General features: G+C 40.0%; 1 long non-coding RNA gene across 1 annotated transcript in view; it reads left to right on the top strand.

Moving 5' to 3' along the window:
* Positions 1-370: 370 nt before the first annotated feature.
* Positions 371-22,904, top strand: part of LOC139759416 (uncharacterized) — a 28,680-nt gene continuing 6,146 nt past the window's right edge. Inside the window, exon 1 of the long non-coding RNA XR_011715043.1 lies at positions 371-1,009. This is a non-coding gene — a long non-coding RNA (uncharacterized lncRNA). The remainder of the gene's footprint in view (positions 1,010-22,904) is intronic.

Below are 22,904 nucleotides of genomic sequence, written 5' to 3'. Positions count from 1 at the left end.
TTGCGAAGATACTCAAAATCTTGGTTAAGTTGGTGATAGCAGGTTAGGTCGTCTTGTCCGTCTTAGTCTCATTCCTGACCTTGGGGAGGGGCGATGTGTTATTGCTTGTAGTGGTTGTCTGAACTCTAGGAACCTCCTGATAGTCGGACTTTCTAGAGGTACAGCTGCACAACCTCATCTCCACTTTCATCCAAATTCGTCCTCGTTGACGGTGATGGTGTCGGTATCTGTATCGGTGGTGGCCGCAATGGTGATGGCTCTGTCGTTGGAGATCCTCCAGTTTCCTGGTCTTTAACCTGTAGTTGCCACTTGCTATCTTCGGCGCTGCCTGGTCTGGGGCCCATCCTGGAACGATAGGTAAGGGGATCTCTATCTGGAGAGCGTGAGCTCTCCAGAGCAACAGGAAAATCCTAACTGTGAGAGATTTGTAAAGATCTACCAATAACAATACCTGTTTCCTCCGACCCTAAACTGCGTTCCGCACGATCACGGGACCCCAGTGACTCGGTAGGCTGTTGCTACGGTTTGATGAGTACAACAAACCCAATAAGTGAAATAAACAGGAACAGAAGCGTTTTTGGAACGAATACAAATCCTACACTCACAGTAGGATTCCGTAGGCCCCTTCATAATAGAGGAGATAATTTAGTGTGAGGGAAAGTGTCTGATAAATCTTCAAAGACCAGCCTTGAATGACAGAACCCCTCAGCAGCTAACGGGGTTCCAAAGAGAGACGGTCCGTCTGCTGTGGGAGAATCTCTATCAACACTGTTGCTTCCTCAGAAATTTCTGATCAGTATCAGGTGTCGACTAGAGTCAACAGTATCCCGACCCTGGATGGGTCTGCCAATGCAGCAGCGAGCCTGATGGTCAATAAAAAGCGGGAACTGGGAAGAGGAAAATCTTGCATAGAGCTGGGAGCAGCTGATTAAGGCAATTGGAAATTGGTCCTGGAAAGGCGAGTTCCTGTTGATGAAGTTGTCAGATCATATGCTCTAGACTTCACAAGGTAATTACCCGTGCCTGAGGACATGTAGAATGCATCTAAATTCACATAATGCTTTACCATAACTCGGATTCACTAGTATTTAGACACATGGAGGCATTCAGTGGAATACAAAAACAGTAATGGAATATAGACATTTCGTAACTTTATTATAGCTTCATTCGCTTTACCTATCAAAAATAATTGTATATATAGAGTCTGAACAATTGTCAGGTGATTTTTTCAGCCATTGGAAGACAGTCACTTTTCTTTAATGCCCTACATGTAGCACGATAACAATAGAATATGATATTGGCATGCCATAGGCGCTTCTGTCTGTTTACTGCTGGCTAGATTTAAACAAAGGTGTAATGCATGCTTTATTTGATCGTTCAGTTTGAGTGTTTTTAATACAACGATTTCCCTCTACTTCAAAGCCCTGCCCATTTTACACAACTACAAATTTTGCAGTTACATGAATAATATGGATTCCATTGCTACGAAAATCGTTATTTTTAATCTTGTTTTTGGGCGTCTATAATATACAATTCTTTTATCGAGATTATAACAGATATAACTTTATACTGTCTGCTGTTATGACATGAATTTACTTGCATCCCTCGCCATGGCAGTATATTTTCATGAGCATGACTGGTATATCTAAACAGGATTATTGAAACTTAAAAAAAAGACTCGACCACTGGATAGGTCAGGTGAGATCTCGATAGTTTCTGTTGATTTTTTTGCAAGTGCAATTGTTGATTTTTCTATAATTATCCCAGTATTTTCCTGGATATATCTTTGTCATTATCATTTAAAAATATAAAGCTCCAAGTTCTGCATAGTAAAGCACCTACAACTTAAACATTTTTGAAGCTAATTTCTATGCAGAGCAAAACTGTTAACTTACTAATTTGGTCATTAGGTGAAGTTCTTGCAGACTTTGTTGATATACTACATGTATGTTACCTAGCTTCTCAGTGTCTTTTGTAACTCTTATTAATGGAATATTATGCTCCAAATCATGTTCTATAACTTGTATTTTTTGATTACAAGCATTGTAGTCTGCATTGGCAAAACACATTCAGTCATTATTGAAAGCTGATACTGTTTTAGGAACCACACTAAACAAATAACTTTTATTATTATATTATCCCTGGGGATAGGGGAGAAAGAATACTTTCCACGTATTCCCTGCTGCGTGTCGTAGAAGGCGACTAAAAGGGGAGGGAGTGGGCGGCTGGAAATCCTCCCCTCTCGTTTTTAATTTAACCAAAAGAAGGAAGAGAGAAGGAGGCCAAGTAAGGATATCCCTCAAAGGCGAATAGTATGAAAAAAAATAAGAGTCAGTACTCTAGCATTCCATTAGATAAAATAGAAGGTTAATGAAAGCAAAAGTAGGAAATTATATATGCAAAAATATTGATAGAATCAATGAAAACTGCACCTGAATTTCCCTGCAGTAAAGAATTATCTTACTTTCCAATATTCTAGTTAAACTATTCCAGTTACATCCATAATTTGTGCACTGCTAAAATTGTACCAGATATCAACAAACAGAGTTGGACCAGTGAGTAGCCATACCCTACTCTGCAGCAGACAATTTATTTTGGTATATCCCCCCCCCCCCACACACACACACACACACACACACACACACACACACACATCGCCTTCTACGTTAGGTCAGGCGAGGTTTTTATAGATTTACTTGATATTTTGGAAAGAGGGGCAAGTATGAAGTCTGTTGTGGATGAGAGAGCTTGGGAAGTGAGTCAGTTGTTGTTCACTGATGATACAGCGCTGGTGGCTGATTCATGTGAGAAACTACAGAACCTTGTGACTGAGTTTGGTAAAGTGTGTGAAAGAAGAAAGTTAAGAGTAAATGTGAATAAGAGCAAGGTTATTATGTACAGTAGGGTTGAGGGTCAAGTCAATTGGGAGGTAAGTTTGAACGGAGAAAAACTGGAGGAAGTAAAGTGTTTTAGATATCTGGGAGTGGATCTGGCAGCGGATGGAACCATGGAAGCGGAAGTGGATCATAGGGTGGGGGAGGGGGCGAAAATCCTGGAAGCCTTGAAGAATGTGTGGAAGTCGAGAACATTATCTCGGAAAGCAAAAATGGGTATGTTTGAAGGAAAAGTGGTTCCAACAATGTTGTATGGTTGCGAGGCGTGGGCTATGGATAGAGTTGTGCGCAGGAGGATGGATGTGCTGGAAATGAGATGTTTGAGGACAATGTGTGGTGCGAGGTGGTTTGATCGAGTAAGTAAGGTAAGGGTAAGAGAGATGTGTGGAAATAAAAAGAGCGTGGTTGAGAGAGCAGAAGAGGGTGTTTTGAAATGGTTTGGGCACATGGAGAGAATGAGTGAGGAAAGATTGACCAAGAGGATATATGTGTCGGAGGTGGAGGGAACGAGGAGAAGTGGGAGACCAAATTGGAGGTGGAAAGATGGAGTGAAAAAGATTTTGTGTGATCGGGGCCTGAACATGCAGGAGGGTGAAAGGAGGGCAAGGAATAGAGTGAATTGGATCGATGTGGTATACCGGGGTTGACGTGCTGTCAGTGGATTGAATCAGGGCATGTGAAGCGTCTGGGGTAAACCATGGAAAGCTGTGTAGGTATGTATATTTGCGTGTATGGATGTGTGTATCTACATGTGTATGGGGGTGGGTTGGGCCATTTCTTTCGTCTGTTTCCTTGCGCTACCTCACAAACGCGGGAGACAGCGACAAAGCAAAAAAAAAAAGAAAAAAAAACTTGATATTTTATAAGTGTTTCACTATTCTCTGTAGATGTTGTATTCTCAAAACTAGCACTGTAGAGGAGTCACTCAGTATCCAAAGCTAGAAGCATTATGAAGTTAAAGTACCGCAACATCTTAATGGAAATAAGTAATACAGGCAGGCAGATATTTTGCTTTATATCACTGAAAATCCTTATGGAACCAAGTTAGATGGGATTGATGTTGACAGTTGTGACTCATTTCACATCCGCTGAAAAGTATAGAAAAACGAATATCCACCCTGTTTATAAACCCTTAGAATAAAGCAAGATCATAATTGCTTTTTATGGACAAATTAGATTTCATTGGTTACTAAAAATATGAAGTAGTAATTGTAGGTTTTAAACAACAGTAGCATTAAGTGAGATGTCTTATCAGTGCCCTTAACAGAAACAGGCTCACCATTTAAGTTGAAGGCTGCATTTTAAATGAAATAGCTCTTGAACTCATGTAGGTTAATAGCATACTTGATGTAAACCATACACAAAGAGCTGATTATAGTTTCCCTGGGTTTGAAGGAAAGTTTGGTAAACGCAGCATATTATTAGAGTCATTATACATTTCTCTCTTGATTTTCAACAAAAACAACATGATAGTAATTAATGTAGTAGACGTCCATTTTAGCTCCGCAATGCAATTAGCATTGGACACTATATTGGGTTTGTTCTGCAATGCTTGCACAGTGTTTCAATGATTTATAGAGCATTTTATTTTATGAATAATATAGAATTAGTAATTTTTTATTATTATTATTTTGCTTTGTCGCTGTCTCCCGTGTTTGCGAGGTAGCACAAGGAAACAGACGAAAGAAATGGCCCAACCCACCCTCATACACATGTATATACATACACGTCCACACACGCAAATATACCTACCTATACATCTCAATGTACACACATATATATATATACACACACAGACATATACATATATACACATGTACATAATACATAGTCTGCCTTTATTTATTCCCATCGCCACCTCACCACACATGGAATAACATCTCTCTCCCCCCCTCATGTGTGCGAGGTAGCGCTAGGAAAAGACAACAAAGGCCCCATTTGTGCACACTCAGTCTCTAGCTGTCATGTAATAATGCCCGAAACCACAGCTTCCTTTCCACAGCCAGGCCCCACAGAACTTTCCATGGTTTACCCCAGACGCTTCACATGCCCTGATTCAATCCATTGACAGCACATTGACCCCGGTATACCACATCGATCCAATTCACTCTATTCCTTGCCCACCTTTCACTCTCCTGCATGTTCAGGCCCCGATCACTCAAAATCTTTTTCACTCCATCTTTCCACCTCCAATTTGGTCTCCCACTTCTCCTCATTCCCTCCACCTCCGACACATATATCCTCTTGGTCAATCTTTCCTCACTCATTCTCTCCATGTGCCCAAACCATTTCAAAACACCCTCTTCTGCTCTCTCAACCATGCTCTTTTTATTTCCACACATCTCTCTTACCCTTACATTACTTTACTTTATATCAAGGAAAATGTTACATTTATATGTATAAAAGTAGGTAATACATTAAAAAACTATCAGCAGAACATCACCTAACCAACCAAACAATTGAAATGTATCTTAATGTTAAATATTAAAGACGAAATATATCATTCACAGCCATGTGTAAGTTTCATGCTGATGCTATCAGGTAGCCATGCTGTCCTAAGCAGCAGACCAGTTTAATGATGGTATATTTTACTCTAAATTCTAACTACTAGGTAAATTTTTTTAGGTTCTTTTGCAAGTGTTTTACCTACTTTTACTGCAATTAACCCCACATATTTCCTGATATACATAACCCTTACTACTTTACTTAATATTCAGTAACCTCTAATGTTTTGAATTGTACTCTTGAATTGTTATTTTACTCTGATAACCACAAGAACGTTTAAGAGCAAAATCACTCTATATGCAAAGCAAGCAATGCTGCTGAGTTAAAGTAGACTGTGATTTAAGCTAATGAGCCACACTCTAATTTTTGGCTAATGAACATAGATGAAATATTCCATTGAGGTAGGCTTTTAGATTAAGACAGTTTAAATTTGGAGAAACACTGGAAATAGAGTAATTCTTGATGTGAGGGACGATATTCTTTAAAAGATAAAAGAAAAAAAAAAAATGTGTCAGGCTGGAAGACCAAAAGAAGTAACAAATGTAAGAGAAATGCATAGAGGATATATAAATTAAGTGCAGGTTCAGGTGATTAAGAAGTGAATAAGAAATTAAAAAGAGATTGCAGGGAGACACAACAGTAAGAAAAAAATGAAAAAAAATTCTTACAAGTGAAGGTAAACCCTCTAGAATTTTTTTAGTACATAGGAGGCAAAAAAGGAAGGAAATCCAAGATACTACAGGTACTTTTATTTAATGAAAATGGTCCTTTAACAAAATTAAACAAATATTTTGATATATTTCTTATTGAAAAATATTCTAATATGCCACAAACACTTGACTTATATCCATGGATAGGTAACAAGAAATTTTTCATACATACCATTCTAACTTGTGAATTTCTTGAATATTTGGAATATTTAGATAAGTAATTTACCTGATTTAATGTTATCTTTCCCAGAATATTAGAAGTAAGCTAACAATTAACATGTTCAAACTAAAGTAAGCTTTTAGATGAAGACAGTTTAAACATAGAGAAACAAAGAAAACAGAGTAATTCTTCATAGGAGAGACAATATTCTTGTAAAAATGAAAAACAAAAAGTGTTAGGAAAGGTGTCAGTCTAAATGACCAGAGAGGCTAATAACAAGTGTGAGAAATACATACAGGGAACATGAAATAAGTGCCAGATCATTGGATCAAGAAATGAATACAAGATTACAGAGATTGTAGGGAGAAATTAGAGTAAGAAAAAAAAATCAAAACAGATTTTTTTTTACAAATGAAGATAAACTTTCTAGGATTTTTCTGATCCATAAGGGTCAAAAACAAAAAAAATAAAGGAAGAAATCCAAGATACTATAGGTTTTTTCATGTAATGTAAAAATGGCCCTTTAACAAAATTTAAAGAAATGGCATCCTTACCAAACAAATATTTTGATATGTTTCATATTGAAAAATTCTCTCATAAGCTACAAACACAAGACTTTTTCAAGTATAGGTAACAAGAAATTATATGTACATTCATACCATCCTAACTCATGATTGCTTGAATACTTAGAAAATTTAGCTCCAAATGATTTGGCTGATTTAGATGTCATCTCACCCAGAATATTAGAAGTAAGCCAACAATTAACATGTTCTAACTGAAGTAAGCTTCCACATGGAGACAATTTAAATGTGGAGAAACACTGAAGTGTGTGAGGGTGTTGCAGATCATGAATGGCATGGATCAGAAATAGTGTGGTTGAAAGGAAAGATTAGGATTTTGAATTATGCATGGGTATGCATGTATGAGCCTGTGAATATGAAGATTGTATGAGGTAAGGATGAAATGAAGCTTTCATGGAGAAATTTGAATGACTGTATAAACAGTTTTGAGAATGAGAGAAATGTGGTTGTATTGGGTGATATGAATGCAAAGGGCTATGTGATGAAACTGGTGAGATAGTTGATAAATTGGGAGTGCTGGGAGTAAATGAGAATAGAAGTTAACTTGTTGATATTTTGTGCAATGAGAGGTTTATTCTTTGCAAACACCATTTTTCAGCACAAGATGGAAGAGAAGAGCTAAAGGCTTTCTCAATCTTTCATTCAAGATTGAGAAAGACTATGCTAGATGCTAGAGTTGTAAGAGGGTCCTTGGAGACTGACCATTTCATAGTTCTTTTGGGGATGAGGATCAGGGAAAAGTGGAGGTATGGTGTAAGGAAGAATGGAGAGGTTGAAAGTGTTGACAAGCAAGAAGATGAATCAGAAGAAATGCAGGGAGAAGCATGAAAGAAAGTAAACTGAAAGCTAAGGTGGAAGTGCAGTGAATGGAGGGATGCATTCATACGTGAATGAGGTAATTAAAATGCTTAGAGAAATACTGTTAAAGGTTGCAGAATTAGTAGTTGGATACAAGGTCTTGAGATATAGGAATAAAAGAGGCAATGCATACTGGACAGAAGAGATTAGAAATGCTGTGGAAGAGAAGAAAAAGGCTTGATAGGAAAGTACCAGTGGAAGTTCAGTAAAGGGAGAGGGAAGAATACAAAATATTTAGGTGGAATGTTGAGAAGCTGAAAGAGGAAAGCCAAGAAAGCCTAGATGATTTTGAAAGAAATTAAGTGAAAAGTTTTGGGATGATAAGAAACTATACTGGAAGGAAGTAAAAAAGGCAAGAGGTGGATGTAAGAGTGGAAATGTTTATGGGAGAAGGAAGGAAGGGAAGTTGCTGAATCAAAAGGAGGAAGTGAAAGGATGATGGGAAGAGCATTTTGAAGAACTGATGAATATGGGAGAAGGGAAGGCAGCAGTTGTTATATGCATGGATGTGGAGGATGGAAGGAAGAGAATAGAAGTGCAAAAAGGGAGGTAATAAGGGTGATAATGAGGCTGATGATAGGCAAGGCACCTGGAGTAGATGGGATTATGGGTGAAATGCTGTAGTATGGAGGAGAAAGTGTGATAGAGTGGATGCATCTGATATGTAATTTAGCATGGAAACAAGGTTATGCCTGAGGATTGGGTGAAAGCTATTACTCTTCCTTTCTTCAAAGAAAAAGGTGCTAAGGATGTATGTAGCAATTATAGGGGAATAAGTCTGTTAAGGATATCAGGAAAAGTGTATGCAAGAATGTTCAATGTTAAAGTGATGGTAGTGACTGAATGTAGAATAAGTGATGACCAAGGGGCTTTTAGGAAAGGTAAGGAAAGTGTGGATCAGATTTTTGTAGTAAAGATGACTGTGGAAAAGTATTTAGCAAAAGGTAAGAAGTTGTAAGCATCTTTTATGGATCTGGAGAAAGCATATGACGAGTCAAGTAGAATGCTTTATGGGATGTGTTAGGGATATATGGTGTAGGGGGACAACTGTTGGATGGTGTGAAAGCATTCTTTAGAGTGGACAGAGAGTTGAGCAAAAGTAATGGGATACATGATGGTGTAAGGCAGAGCTGTATGATGTCACCATGGCATTTTAATGTATATATGGATGGAGTGATGAGAGAGATGAAAGCAAAACTAGGGAAAAGGGGTGCAGAGATTCAGTTTGCTGGTGAGATATGGTGGGTAGTGGCAAGCCTGTTTGTGAATGATACTTTGTTGTTTGCTGAGAGTGAAGAGGCATTACAGAAGGTTGTAAGTGTGTTTTATGATATGTGTGAGCATAGGGGATAGTAGGCAATTTAAGGAAAATGCAAGTAAATGCAAAGTAATGGTGTTAGAAAGGAAACAGAGTGAAAGTATAGATTATTTAAAACCATATAGAGTGAAAGAAGAAAGTATACTAAATTGTGCTTTGGATATGAAGGGAGGAAGCCTGAAGGAAGCGAGAGAATTAAAGTATCTAGAACCTGTCTTGGGTAAGACAGCGACAAAGCAAAATAAATAAATGGAAACAGGTGAGAACAAAGGAGGTAAGGGGAGTGGGGGAGGAATGGGATGTATTTAGGGAAGCAGTGATGGCTTGTGCAAAAGATGCTTGCGGCATGAGAAGCGTGGGAGGTGGGTTGATTAGAAAGTGTAGTGAGTGGTGGGATGAAGAAGTAAGATTATTAGTGAAAGAGAAGAGAGAGGCATTTGGACGATTTTTGCAGGGAAAAAATGCAAATGAGTGGGAGATATATAAAAGAAAGAGGCAGGAGAAGTGAAAAGGTGCAAGAGGTGAAAAAGAGGGCAAATGAGAGTTGGGGTGAGAGAGTATCATTAAATTTTAGGGAGAATAAAAACGTTCTGGAAGGAGGTGAATAAAGTGGATAAGACAAGGGAGCAAGTGGGAACTTAAGTGAAGGGGGCTAATGGGGAGGTGATAACAAGTAGTGGTGATGTGAGAAGGAGATGGAGTGAGCATTTTGAAGGTTTGTTGAATGTGTTTGATGATAGAGTGGCAGATATAGGGTGTTTTGGTCGAGGTGGTGTGCAAATTGAGAGGGTTAGGGAAAATGATTTGGTAAACAGAGAAGAGGTAGTAAAAGCTTTGCGGAAGATGAAAACCGGCAAGGCAGCAGGTTTGGATGGTATTGCAGTGGAATTTATTAAAAAAGGGGGTGACTGTATTGTTGACTGGTTGGTAAGGTAATTTAATGTATGTACGATTCATGGTGAGGTGCCTGAGGATTGGCGGAATGCTTGCATAGTGCCATTGTACAAAGGCAAAGGGGATAAGAGTGAGTGCTGAAATTACAGAGGTTTAAGTTTGTTGAGTATTCCTGGTAAATTATATGGGAGGGTATTGATTGAGAGGGTGAAGGCATGTACAGAGCATCAGACTGGGGAAGAGCAGTGTGGTTTCAGAAGTGGTAGAGGATGTGTGGATCAGGTGTTTGCTTTGAAGAATGTATTTGAGAAATACTTAGAAAAGCAAATGGATTTGTATGTAGCATTTATAGATCTGGAGAAGGTATATGATAGAGTTGATAGAGATGCTCTGTGGAAGGTACTAAGAATATATGGTGTAGGAGGCAAGTTGTTAGAAGCAGTGAAAAGTCTTTATCGAGGATGTAAGGCATGTGTACGTGTAGGAAGAGAGGAAAGTGATTGGTTCTCAGTGAATGTAGGTCTGTGGCAGGGGTGTGTGATGTCTCCAAGGTTGTTTAATTTGTTTATGGATGGGGTTGTTAGAGAGGCGAATGCAAGAGTTTTGGAAAGAGGGGCAAGTATGCAGATTGTTGTGGATGAGAGAGCTTGGGAAGTGAGTCAGTTGTTGTTCACTGATGATACAGCGCTGGTGGCTGATTCATGTGAGAGACTGCAGAAGCTGGTGACTGAGTTTGGTAAAGTGTGTGAAAGAAGAAAGTTAAGAGTAAATATTTATAAGAGCAAGGTTATTAGGTACAGTAGGGTTGAGGGTCAAGTCAATTGGGAGGTAAGTTTGAATGGAGAAAAACTGGAGGAAGTAAAGTGTTTTAGATATCTGGAAGTGGATCTGGCAGCGGATGGAACCATGGAAGCGGAAGTGAATCATAGGGTGGGGGAGGGGGTGAAAATCCTGGGAGCCTTGAAGAATGTGTGGAAGTCGAGAACATTATCTCGGAAAGCAAAAATGGGTATGTTTGAAGGAATAGTTGTTCCAACAATGTTGTATGGTTGTGAGGCGTGGGCTATGGATAGAGTTGTGCGCAGGAGGGTGGATGTGCTGGAAATGAGACGTTTGAGGACAATATATGGTGTGAGGTGGTTTGATCAAGTGAGTAATGTAAGGGTAAGAGAGATGTGTGGAAATAAAAAGAGCATGGTTGAGAGAGTAGAAGAGGGTGTTTTGAAATGGTTTGGGCACATGGAGAGAATGAGTGAGGAAAGATTGAGCAAGAGGATATATGTGTCGGAGGTGGAGGGAACGAGAAGTGGGAGACCAAATTGGAGGTGGAAAGATGGAGTGAAAAAGATTTTGAGCAATCGAGGCCTAAACATGCAGGAGGGTAAAACACGTGCAAGGAATAGAGTGAATTGGAACGATGTGGTATACTGGGGTCAATGGACTGAACCAGGGCATGTGAAGCATTTGGGGTAAACTAAGGGAAGTTTTGTGGGGCCTGGATGTGGAAAGGGAGCTGTGGTTTCGATGCATTATACATGACAGGTAGAGACAGAGTGTGAACGAATGTGGCCTTTGTCGTCTTTTCTTAGCGCTACATCGCGCGCATGGGGGGGAAGAGGTTATCTTTTCATGTTTGGCGGGGTGGCGACAGGAATGAATAAACGAAGCAAGTATGAATTATGTACATGTGTATATATGTATGTGTATGTGTATATATGTATATGTTTATGTTGAAATGTATAGGTATGTATATGTGGGTGTGTGGACGTGTATGTATATATGTGTGTATGTGGGTGAGTTGGGCCATTCTTTCTTCTGTTTCCTTGCGCTACCTCTGTAATGCGGGAGACAGCAAGAACATATAATAGATATAAATAAAGTTAAGAGTAAATGTGAATAAGAGCAAGGTTATTAGGTACAGTAGGGTTGAGGGTCAAGTCAATTGGGAGGTAAGTTTGAATGGAGAAAAACTGGAGGAAGTAAAGTGTTTTAGAAATCTGGGAGTGGATCTGGCAGCGGATGGAACCATGGAAGCGGAAGTGGATCATAGGGTGGGGGAGGGGGCAAAAATCCTGGGAGCCTTGAAGAATGTGTGGAAGTCGAGAACATTATCTCGGAAAGCAAAAATGGGTATGTTTGAAGGAATAGTGGTTCCAACAATGTTGTATGGTTGCGAGGCGTGGGCTATGGATAGAGTTGTGCACAGGAGGATGGATGTGCTGGAAATGAGATGTTTGAGGACAATGTGTGGTGTGAGGTTGTTTGATCGAGTAAGTAACGTAAGGGTAAGAGAGATGTGTGGAAATAAAAGGAGCGTGGTTGAGAGAGCAGAAGAGGGTGTTTTGAAATGGTTTGGGCACATGGAGAGAATGAGTGAGGAAAGATTGACCAAGAGGATATACGTGTCGGAGGTGGAGGGAACGAGGAGAAGTGGGAGACCAAATTGGAGGTGGAAAGATGGAGTGAAAAAGATTTTGTGTGATCGGGGCCTGAACATGCAGGAGGGTGAAAGGAGGGCAAGGAATAGAGTGAATTGCGTTGATGTGGTATACTGGGGTTGACATGCTGTCAATAGATTGAATCAGGGCATGTGAAGCATCTGGGGTAAACCATGGAAAGCTGTGTAGGTATGTATATTTGCGTGTGTGGACGTATGTATATACATGTGTATGGGGGTGGGTTGGGCCATTTCTTTAGTAAACAATGAAGAGGTAGTAAAAGCTTTGTGGAAGATGAAAGCCAGCAAGGCAGCAGGTTTGGATGGTATTGCAGTGGAATTTATTAAAAAAGAGGATGACTGTATTATTGACTGATTGGTAAGGTTATTTAATGTATGTATGACTCATGGTGAGGTGCGTGAGGATTGGCGGAATGCGTGCATAGTGCCATTGTACAAAGGCAAAGGGGATAAGAGTGAGTGCTCAAATTACAGAGGTATAAGTTTGTTGAGTATTCCTGGTAAATTATATGGGAGGGTATTGATTGAGAGGGTGAAGGCATGTACAGAGCATCAGATTGGGGAAGAGCAGTGTGGTTTCAGAAGTGGTAGAGGATGTGTGGATCAGGTGTTTGCTTTGAAGAATGTATGTGAGAAATACTTAGAAAAGCAAATGGATTTGTATGTAGCATTTATGGATCTGGAGAAGGCATATGATAGAGTTGATAGAGATGCTCTGTGGAAGGTATTAAGAATATATGGTGTGGGAGGAAAGTTGTTAGAAGCAGTGAAAAGTTTTTATCGAGGATGTAAGGCATGTGTACGTGTAGGAAGAGAGGAAAGTGATTGGTTCTCAGTGAATGTAGGTTTGCGGCAGGGGTGTGTGATGTCTCCATGGTTGTTTAATTTGTTTATGGATGGGGTTGTTATGGAGGTGAATGCAAGAGTTTTGGAAAGAGGGGCAAGTATGAAGTCTGTTGGGGATGAGAGAGCTTGGGAAGTGAGTCAGTTGTTGTTCGCTGATGATACAGTGCTGGTGGCTGATTCATGTGAGAAACTGCAGAAGCTGGTGACTGAGTTTGGTAAAGTGTGTGAAAGAAGAAAGTTAAGAGTAAATGTGAATAAGAGCAAGGTTATTAGGTACAGTAGGGTTGGGGGTCAAGTCAATTGGGAGGTAAGTTTGAATGGAGAAAAACTGGAGGAAGTAAAGTGTTTTAGATATCTGGGAGTGGATCTGGCAGCGGATGGAACCATGGAAGCGGAAGTGGATCATAGGGTGGGGGAGGGGGCGAAAATTCTGGGAGCCTTGAAGAATGTGTGGAAGTCGAGAACATTATCTCGGAAAGCAAAAATGGGTATGTTTGAAGGAATAGTGGTTCCAACAATGTTGTATGGTTGCGAGGCGTGGGCTATGGATAGAGTTGTGTGTAGGAGGATGGATGTGCTGGAAATGAGATGTTTGAGGACAATGTGTGGTGTGAGGTGGTTTGATCGAGTAAGTAACGTAAGGGTAAGAGAGATGTGTGGAAATAAAAAGAGCGTGGTTGAGAGAGCAGAAGAGGGTGTTTTGAAATGGTTTGGGCTCATGGAGAGAATGAGTGAGGAAATATTGACCAAGAGGATATATGTGCCGGAGGTGGAGAGAACGAGGAGAAGTGGGAGACCAAATTGGAGGTGGAAAGATGGAGTGAAAAAGATTTTGTGTGATCGAGGCCTGAACATGCAGGAGGGTGAAAGGAGGGCAAGGAATAGAGTGAATTGGATCGATGTGGTATACCGGGGTTGACGTGCTGTCAGTGGATTGAATCAGGGCATGTGAAGCGTCTGGGGTAAACCATGGAAAGCTATGTAGGTATGTATATTTGCGTGTGTGGACGTATGTATATACATGTGTATGGGGGTGGGTTGGGCCATTTCTTTCGTCTGTTTCCTTGCGCTGCCTCGCAAACGCGGGAGACAGCGACATAGCAAAAAAAAAAAAAAAATATATATATATATATATATATATATATATATATATATATATATATATATATATATATATATATATATATATTTAAAAAGCGAGATATACATAAGTATACTTATGTAAGTAGGAAAGATGGCCAGAGAGCGTTATTGGTTTACGTGTTAATTGACAGGCGTGCGAAAGAGAGACTTTTGGATGTTAATGTGCTGAGAGGTGCAACTGGAGGGATGTCTGATCATTATCTTGTGGAGGCTAAGGTGAAGATTTGTATGGGTTTTCAGAAAAGAAGAGTGAATGTTGGGGTGAAGAGGATGGTGAGAGTAAGTGAGCTTGAAAAGGAGACCTGTGTGAGGAAGTACCAGGAGAGACTGAGTACAGAATGGAAAAAGGTGAGAACAATGGAAGCAAGGGGAGTAGGGGAGGAATGGGATGTATTTAGGGAATCGGTGATGGATTGCGCAAAAGATGCTTGTGGCATGAGAAGAGTGGGAGGTGGGTTGATTAGAAAGGGTAGTGAGTGGTGGGATGAAGAAGTAAGAGTATTAGTGAAAGAGAAGAGAGAGGCATTTGGACGATTTTTGCAGGAAAAAAATGCAATTGAGTGGGAGATGTATAAAAGAAAGAGACAGGAGGTCAAGAGAAAGGTGCAAGAGGTGAAAAAAAGGGCAAATGAGAGTTGGGGTGAGAGAGTATCATTAAATTTTAGGGAGAATAAAAAGATGTTCTGGAAGGAGGTAAATAAAGTGCGCAAGACAAGGGAGCAAATGGGAACTTCAGTGAAGGGCGCAAATGGGGAGGTGATAACAAGTAGTGGTGATGTGAGAGGTAGATGGAGTGAGTATTTTGAAGGTTTGTTGAATGTGTTTGATGATAGAGTGGCAGATATAGGGTGTTTTGGTCGAGGTGGTGTGCAAAGTGAGAGGGGTAGGGAAAATGATTTGGTAAACAGAGAAGAGGTAGTGAAAGCTTTGCGGAAGATGAAAGCTGGCAAGGCAGCAGGTTTGGATGGTATTGCAGTGGAATTTATTAAGAAAGGGGGTGACTGTATTGTTGACTGGTTGGTAAGGTTATTTAATGTATGTATGACTCATGGTGAGGTGCCTGAGGATTGGCGGAATGCGTGCATAGTGCCATTGTACAAAGGCAAAGGGGATAAGAGTGAGTGCTCAAATTACAGAGGTATAAGTTTGTTGAGTATTCCTGGTAAATTATATGGGAGGGTATTGATTGAGAGGGTGAAGGCATGTACAGAGCATCAGATTGGGGAAGAGCAGTGTGGTTTCAGAAGTGGTAGAGGATGTGTGGATCAGGTGTTTGCTTTGAAGAATGTATGTGAGAAATACTTAGAAAAGCAAATGGATTTGTATGTAGCATTTATGGATCTGGAGAAGGCATATGATAGAGTTGATAGAGATGCTCTGTGGAAGGTATTAAGAATATATGGTGTGGGAGGAAAGTTGTTAGAAGCAGTGAAAAGTTTTTATCGAGGATGTAAGGCATGTGTACGTGTAGGAAGAGAGGAAAGTGATTGGTTCTCAGTGAATATAGGTTTGCGGCAGGGGTGTGTGATGTCTCCATGGTTGTTTAATTTGTTTATGGATGGGGTTGTTAGGGAGGTAAATGCAAGAGTTTTGGAAAGAGGGGCAAGTATGCAGTCTGTTGGGGATGAGAGAGCTTGGGAAGTGAGTCAGTCGCTGTTCGCTGATGATACAGCGCTGGTGGCTGATTCATGTGAGAAACTGCAGAAGCTGGTGACTGAGTTTGGTAAAGTGTGTGGAAGAAGAAAGTTAAGAGTAAATGTGAATTAGAGCAAGGTTATTAGGTACAGTAGGGTTGAGGGTCAAGTCAATTGGGAGGTGAGTTTGAATGGAGAAAAACTGGAGGAAGTGAAGTGTTTTAGATATCTGGGAGTGGATCTGGCAGCGGATGGAACCATGGAAGCGGAAGTGGATCATAGGGTGGGGGAGGGGGCGAAAATTCTGGGGGCCTTGAAGAATGTGTGGAAGTCGAGAACATTATCTCGGAAAGCAAAAATGGGTATGTTTGAAGGAATAGTGGTTCCAACAATGTTGTATGGTTGCGAGGCGTGGGCTATGGATAGAGTTGTGCGCAGGAGGATGGATGTGCTGGAAATGAGATGTTTGAGGACAATGTGTGGTGTGAGGTGGTTTGATCGAGTGAGTAACGTAAGGGTAAGAGAGATGTGTGGAAATAAAAAGAGCATGGTTGAGAGAGCAGAAGAGGGTGTTTTGAAGTGGTTTGGGCACATGGAGAGAATGAGTGAGGAAAGATTGACCAAGAGGATATATGTGTCGGAGGTGGAGGGAACAAGGAGAAGAGGGAGACCAAATTGGAGGTGGAAAGATGGAGTGAAAAAGATTTTGTGTGATCGGGGCCTGAACATGCAGAAGGGTGAAAGGAGGGCAAGGAATAGAGTGAATTGGAGCGATGTGGTATACCGGGGTTGACGTGCTGTCAGTGGATTGAATCAAGGCATGTGAAGCGTCTCGGGTAAACCATGGAAAGCTGTGTAGGTATGTATATTTGCGTGTGTGGACGTATGTATATACATGTGTATGGGGGGGGGTTGGGCCATTTCTTTCGTCTGTTTCCTTGCGCTACCTCGCAAACGCGGGAGACAGCGACAAAGTATAAAAAAAAAAAAATATATATATATATATATATATATATATATATATATATATATATATATATATATATATATATATATGTCGTAGACGGCGACTAAAGGGGATGGTAGCGGGGGGCTAGAAACACTCCCCTCCGTGTAATATAATTTTCTAAATGGGGAAACAGAAGAAGGAGTCACGCGGGGAATGCTCATCCTCCTTGAAGACTCAGATTGGGGTGTCTAAATGTGTGTGCATGTAACCAAGATGAGAAAAAAGGAGAGATAGGTAGAATGTTTGAGGAAAAGAACCTGGATGTTTTGGCTCTGAGTGAAATGAAGCTCAAGGGTAAAGGGGATGAGTGGTTTGGAAATGTTTTAGGAGTAAAGTCAAGGGTTGGTGAGAGGACAAGAGCAAAGGAAGGAGTAGCACTACTCCTGAAACAGAAGTTGTGGAAGTATGTGATAGAGTGTTAGAAAATAAACTCTAGATTGATATGGGTAAAACTGAAAGTGAATGGAGAGAGAGGGGTGATTATTGGTGCATATACATCTGGTGAGAAGAAAGATCATGAGAGTTAAGTGTTTTAGGAGCAGCTGAGTGAGTGTGTTAGCAGTTTTGATGCATGAGACCAGGTTATAGTGATGGGTAATTTGAATACAAAGGTGAGTAATGTGGCAGTTAAGGGAATAATTGGTGTACATGGGGTGTTCAGTGTTGCAAAGGGAAATGGTGAAAAGCTTGTAGATTTGTGTGCTAAAAAAGGAATGGTGATTGGGAATACCTGGTTTAGAAAGAGAGATATACATATGTATACGTATGTAAGTAGGAGAGATGGCCAGAGAAAGTTATTGGATTACGTTTTAATTGATAGGCGGGTGAAAGAGACACTCTTGGATGTTTGTGTGCTGAAAGTTGCAACTGGAGTGATGTCTGATCATTATCTTGTGGAGGTGAAGGTGAAGATTTGTAGAGGTTTTCAGAAAAGAAGAGAGAATGTTTGGTGAAGAGAGTGGTGAGAGTTAGTGAGCTTGGGAAGGAGACTTGTGTGAGGAAGTACCTGGAGAGACTGAGTGCAGAATGGAAAAGGTGAGAGCAAAGGATATAAGGGGAGTTAGGGAGGAATGGGATGTATTTAGGGAAGCAGTGATGGCTTGTGCAAAAGATGCTTGTGGTATGAGAAGCGTGAGAGGTAGGCAGATTAGAAAGGGTAGTGAGTGGTGGGTTAAAGAAGTAAGATTATTAGTGAAAGAGAAGAGAGAGGCAATTGGACAATTTTTGTAGGGAAACAGTGCAAATAAGTGGGAGATATATGAAAGAAAGAGGTAGGAGGTCAAGAGAAAGGTGCAAGAGGTGGAAGAAAGGGCAAATGAGAGTTGAGGTGAGAGAGTATCATTGAATTTTAGGTAGAATAAAAAGATGTTTAGGAGGGAGGTAAATAAAGTGCGTAAGATAAGAGAACAAATTGGAAGATCAGTGAAAGGGGCTAATGGTGAGGTAATAACAAGTGGTAGTGATGTGAGAAGGATATGGAGTGAGTATTTTGAATGATTGTTGAATGTGTTAGATGATAGAGTGGCAGATATAGGGTGTTTTGTGCGAAGTGAGAGTGTCAGGGAGAATGGTTTGGTAAACAGAGAAGAGAATGAAAGCTTTGCGGAAGATGAAAGCCGGCAAGCCGGCGGTTTGGATGGTATTGCAATGGAATTTATTAAAAAAGAATGGGAGTGACTGTGTTGTTATCTGGTTAGTGAGGATATTTAATGTATGTATGGCTCATGTTGAAGTGTCTGAGGATTGGCAGAATGCATGCATAGTGCCATCGTAGAAAGGCAAAGGGAATAAAGGTTAGTGTTCAAATTACAGAGGTATAAGTTTCTTGAGCATTCCTAGGAAATTATATGGGAGGGTATTGGTTGAAAGGGTGAAGGCATGTACAGAGCATCAGATTGGGGAAGAGCAGTGTGGTTTCAGAAGTGGCAGAGGATGCGTGGATAAGGTGTTTGCTTTGAAGAATGTATGTGAAAAGCAGATGGATTTGTATCTAGTATGTATGGATCTGGAGATGGTATATGATAGAGCTGATAGAGATGCTCTGTGGAAGGTATTAAGAATATATGGTGTGGGAGGCATGTAAAATTTTTATCGAGGATGTAAGGCATGTATACGAGTAGGAAGAGAGGAAAGTGATTGGTTCCCAGTGAATGTCGGTTTGCGGCAGTGGTACATGAGGTCTCCATGGTTTTTTTGATTTGTTTATGGTTGGGGTTATTAGGGAGGTGAATGCAAGGGTTTTGGAGAGAGTGGCAGGTATGAAGTCTGTTGTGGATGAGAGGGCTTGGCAAGTGAGTAATTTGTTGTTCACTGATGATACAGTGCTGGTGTCTTATTCGGGTGAGAAACTGCAGAAGCTGGTGACTGAGTTTGATAAAGTGTGTGAAAGAAGAATGCTGAGAGTAAATGTGAATAAGAGCAAGGTTATTAGGTACAGCAGGGTTGAGAGACAAGTCAATTAGGAGGTAAGTTTGAATTTAGAAAAACTGGAGGAAGTGAAGTGTTTTATACATCTGGGAGTGGATTTGGCAGCAGATGGAATTGTGGAAGCGGAAATGAGTCACAGGGTGGTGGAGGGGGTGAAGGTTCTGGTAGTGTTGAAGAATGTGTGGAAGGCGAGAACATTCTCTCAGAAAGCAAAGATGGGGATGTTTGAAGGAATAGTGGTTCCAACAATGTTATATGGTTGTAAGGCGTGGGTGATACATAGGGTTGTGTGGAGGAGGGTGGATGTGTTGGAAATGAGGTGTTTGAGGACAATATGTGGTGTGAGGTGGTTTGATCGAGTAAGTAATGAAAGGGTAAGAGAGATGTGTGGTAATAAAAAGAGTGTGGTTGAGAAAACAGAAGAGGGTGTATGGAAATGGTTTGGTCACATGGAGAGAATGAGTGAGGAGAGATTGACAAACAGGATGTATGTGTCGAGGAGGGGGAACGAGAATATATGCGAGACCAAATTGGAGGTGGAAGGATGGAGTGAAAAAAGATTTTGAGCAATCGGGGCCTGAACATGCAGAAGGGTGAGAGGCATGCAAGGAATAGAGTGAATTGGAAGGATGTGGTATACCGGGGTCGACATTATGTCAGAAGACTGAACCAAGACATGTGAAGCGTCTTGGGTAAACCATGGAAAGGTCTGCGGGGCCTGGGTGTGGAAAGGGAGCTGTGGTTTCGGTGCATAACACATGACAACTAGAGATTGGATGTGAGCGAATGTGACCTTTTCTTGTCTTTTCCTGGTCCTACCTCGCTGTAAGAAGGTGGGGGGGGGGGGTGCATGGCTACTTTCTGTGTGGCAGGGTAGTGACGGGAATGGATGAAGGCAGCAAGTAATAATATATACATATGTATATATGTATATATCTGTATGTATATGTTGATATGTATATGTATGTATATGTGCATGTATGGGTATAGGAAAGTGATTGGTTCTCAGTGAATGTAGGTTTGCGGCAGGGGTGTGTGATGTCTCCATGGTTGTTTAATTTGTTTATGGATGGGGTTGTTAGGGAGGTAAATGCAAGAGTTTTGGAAAGAGGGGCAAGTATGAAGTCTGTTGGGGATGAGAGAGCTTGGGAAGTGAGTCAGTTGTTGTTCGCTGATGATACAGCGCTGGTGGCTGATTCATGTGAGAAACTGCAGAAGCTGGTGACTGAGTTTGGAAAAGTGTGTGGAAGAAGAAAGTTAAGAGTAAATGTGAATAAGAGCAAGGTTATTAGGTACAGTAGGGTTGAGGGTCAAGTCAATTGGGAGGTGAGTTTGAATGGAGAAAAACTGGAGGAAGTGAAGTGTTTTAGATATCTGGGAGTGGATCTGGCAGCGGATGGAACCATGGAAGCGGAAGTGGATCATAGGGTGGGAGAGGGGGCGAAAATCCTGGGGGCCTTGAAGAATGTGTGGAAGTCGAGAACATTATCTCGGAAAGCAAAAATGGGTATGCTTGAAGGAATAGTGGTTCCAACAATGTTGTATGGTTGCGAGGCGTGGGCTATGGATAGAGTTGTGCGCAGGAGGATGGATGTGCTGGAAATGAGATGTTTGAGGACAATGTGTGGTGTGAGGTGGTTTGATCGAGTGAGTAACGTAAGAGTAAGAGAGATGTGTGGAAATAAAAAGAGCGTGGTTGAGAGAGCAGAAGAGGGTGTTTTGAAGTGGTTTGGGCACATGGAGAGGATGAGTGAGGAAAGATTGACCAAGAGGATATATGTGTCGGAGGTGGAGGGAACGAGGAGAAGAGGGAGACCAAATTGGAGGTGGAAAGATGGAGTGAAAAAGATTTTGTGTGATCGGGGCCAGAACATGCAGGAGGGTGAGCGGAGGGGAAGGAATAGAGTGAATTGGAGCGATGTGGTATACCGGAGTTGACGTGCTGTCAGTGGATTGAATCAAGGCATGTGAAGCGTCTGGGGTAAACCATGGAAAGCTGTGTAGGTATGTATATTGTTTTTTTTTTTTTTTTTTTTTTTTTTTTTTTTTTTTTTTTTTTTTTTTTTTTTTTTTTTTTTTTTTTTTTTTTTTTTTTTTTTTTTTTTTTTTTTTTTTTTTTTTTTTTTTTTTTTTTTTTTTTTTTTTTTTTTTTTTTTTTTTTTTTTTTTTTTTTTTTTTTTTTTTTTTTTTTTTTTTTTTTTTTTTTTTTTTTTTTTTTTTTTTTTTTTTTTTTTTTTTTTTTTTTTTTTTTTTTTTTTTTTTTTTTTTTTTTTTTTTTTTTTTTTTTTTTTTTTTTTTTTTTTTTTTTTTTTTTTTTTTTTTTTTTTTTTTTTTTTTTTTTTTTTTTTTTTTTTTTTTTTTTTTTTTTTTTTTTTTTTTTTTTTTTTTTTTTTTTTTTTTTTTTTTTTTTTTTTTTTTTTTTTTTTTTTTTTTTTTTTTTTTTTTTTTTTTTTTTTTTTTTTTTTTTTTTTTTTTTTTTTTTTTTTTGAAGCGTCTGGGGTAAACCATGGAAAGCTGTGTAGGTATGTATATTTGCGTGTGTGGACGTATGTATATACATGTGTATGGGTGTGGGTTGGGCTATTTCTTTCGTCTGTTTCCTTGCGCTACCTCACAAACGCGGGAGACAGCGGCAAAAAAAAAAATATATATATATATATATATATGTATATATATATATATATACCTGGGGATAGGGGAGAAAGAATACTTCCCACGTATTCCCTGCGTGTCGTAGAAGGCGACTAAAAGGGGAGGGAGCGGGGGGCTGGAAATCCTCCCCTCTCGTTTTTTTTTTTTTTTTTTTTTTTTTTTTTTTTTTTTCCAAAAGAAGGAACAGAGAATTGGGCCAGGTGAGGGTATTCCTCAAGGCCCAGTCCTCTGTTCTTAACGCTTCCTCGCTAATGCGGGAAATGGCGAATAGTTTGAAAGAAAAAGAAAAAAATATATATATATATATATATATATATATATATATATATATATATATATATATATATATATATGTGTGTGTGTGTGTGTGTGTGTGTGTACGAGTGTTTGGGCCATTCTTAGTCTGTTAGCTTACGCTACCTCGCTGAAGCAGGAAATACGGGATGGGTATAATGATAATGATGATACATATTTTTATTATATACTTGATTGGTTTCCCGCATCAGCGAAGTAGTACCAGGAAACAGATGAAGAGTAGCCCACCCACTCGTAAAGACATATATATATACAAAAACGCCCATACACGCACATACACATACATATACATATCAACATATACATATACATATCAACATATACATACATATACATACACAGACATATGCTTATATAGAGAAGTACATATTCACACTTGCTTCCCTTCATCCTCTCCTGTCGCTGCCCTGCCACACAGGAAATAGCATTGTTACCCCCCGTTTCAACGAGGTAGCGCCAGGAAAACAGACAAAAAGGCCACATTCATTCACACTCAGTCT

The sequence above is a fragment of the Panulirus ornatus genome, chromosome 33 (genome assembly GCF_036320965.1).
Source record: "Panulirus ornatus isolate Po-2019 chromosome 33, ASM3632096v1, whole genome shotgun sequence".
NCBI lineage: Eukaryota > Metazoa > Arthropoda > Malacostraca > Decapoda > Palinuridae > Panulirus > Panulirus ornatus.
The sequence above is the reverse complement of the archived record's forward strand: the minus strand, read 5'-3'. Positions and strand labels throughout refer to the sequence as shown.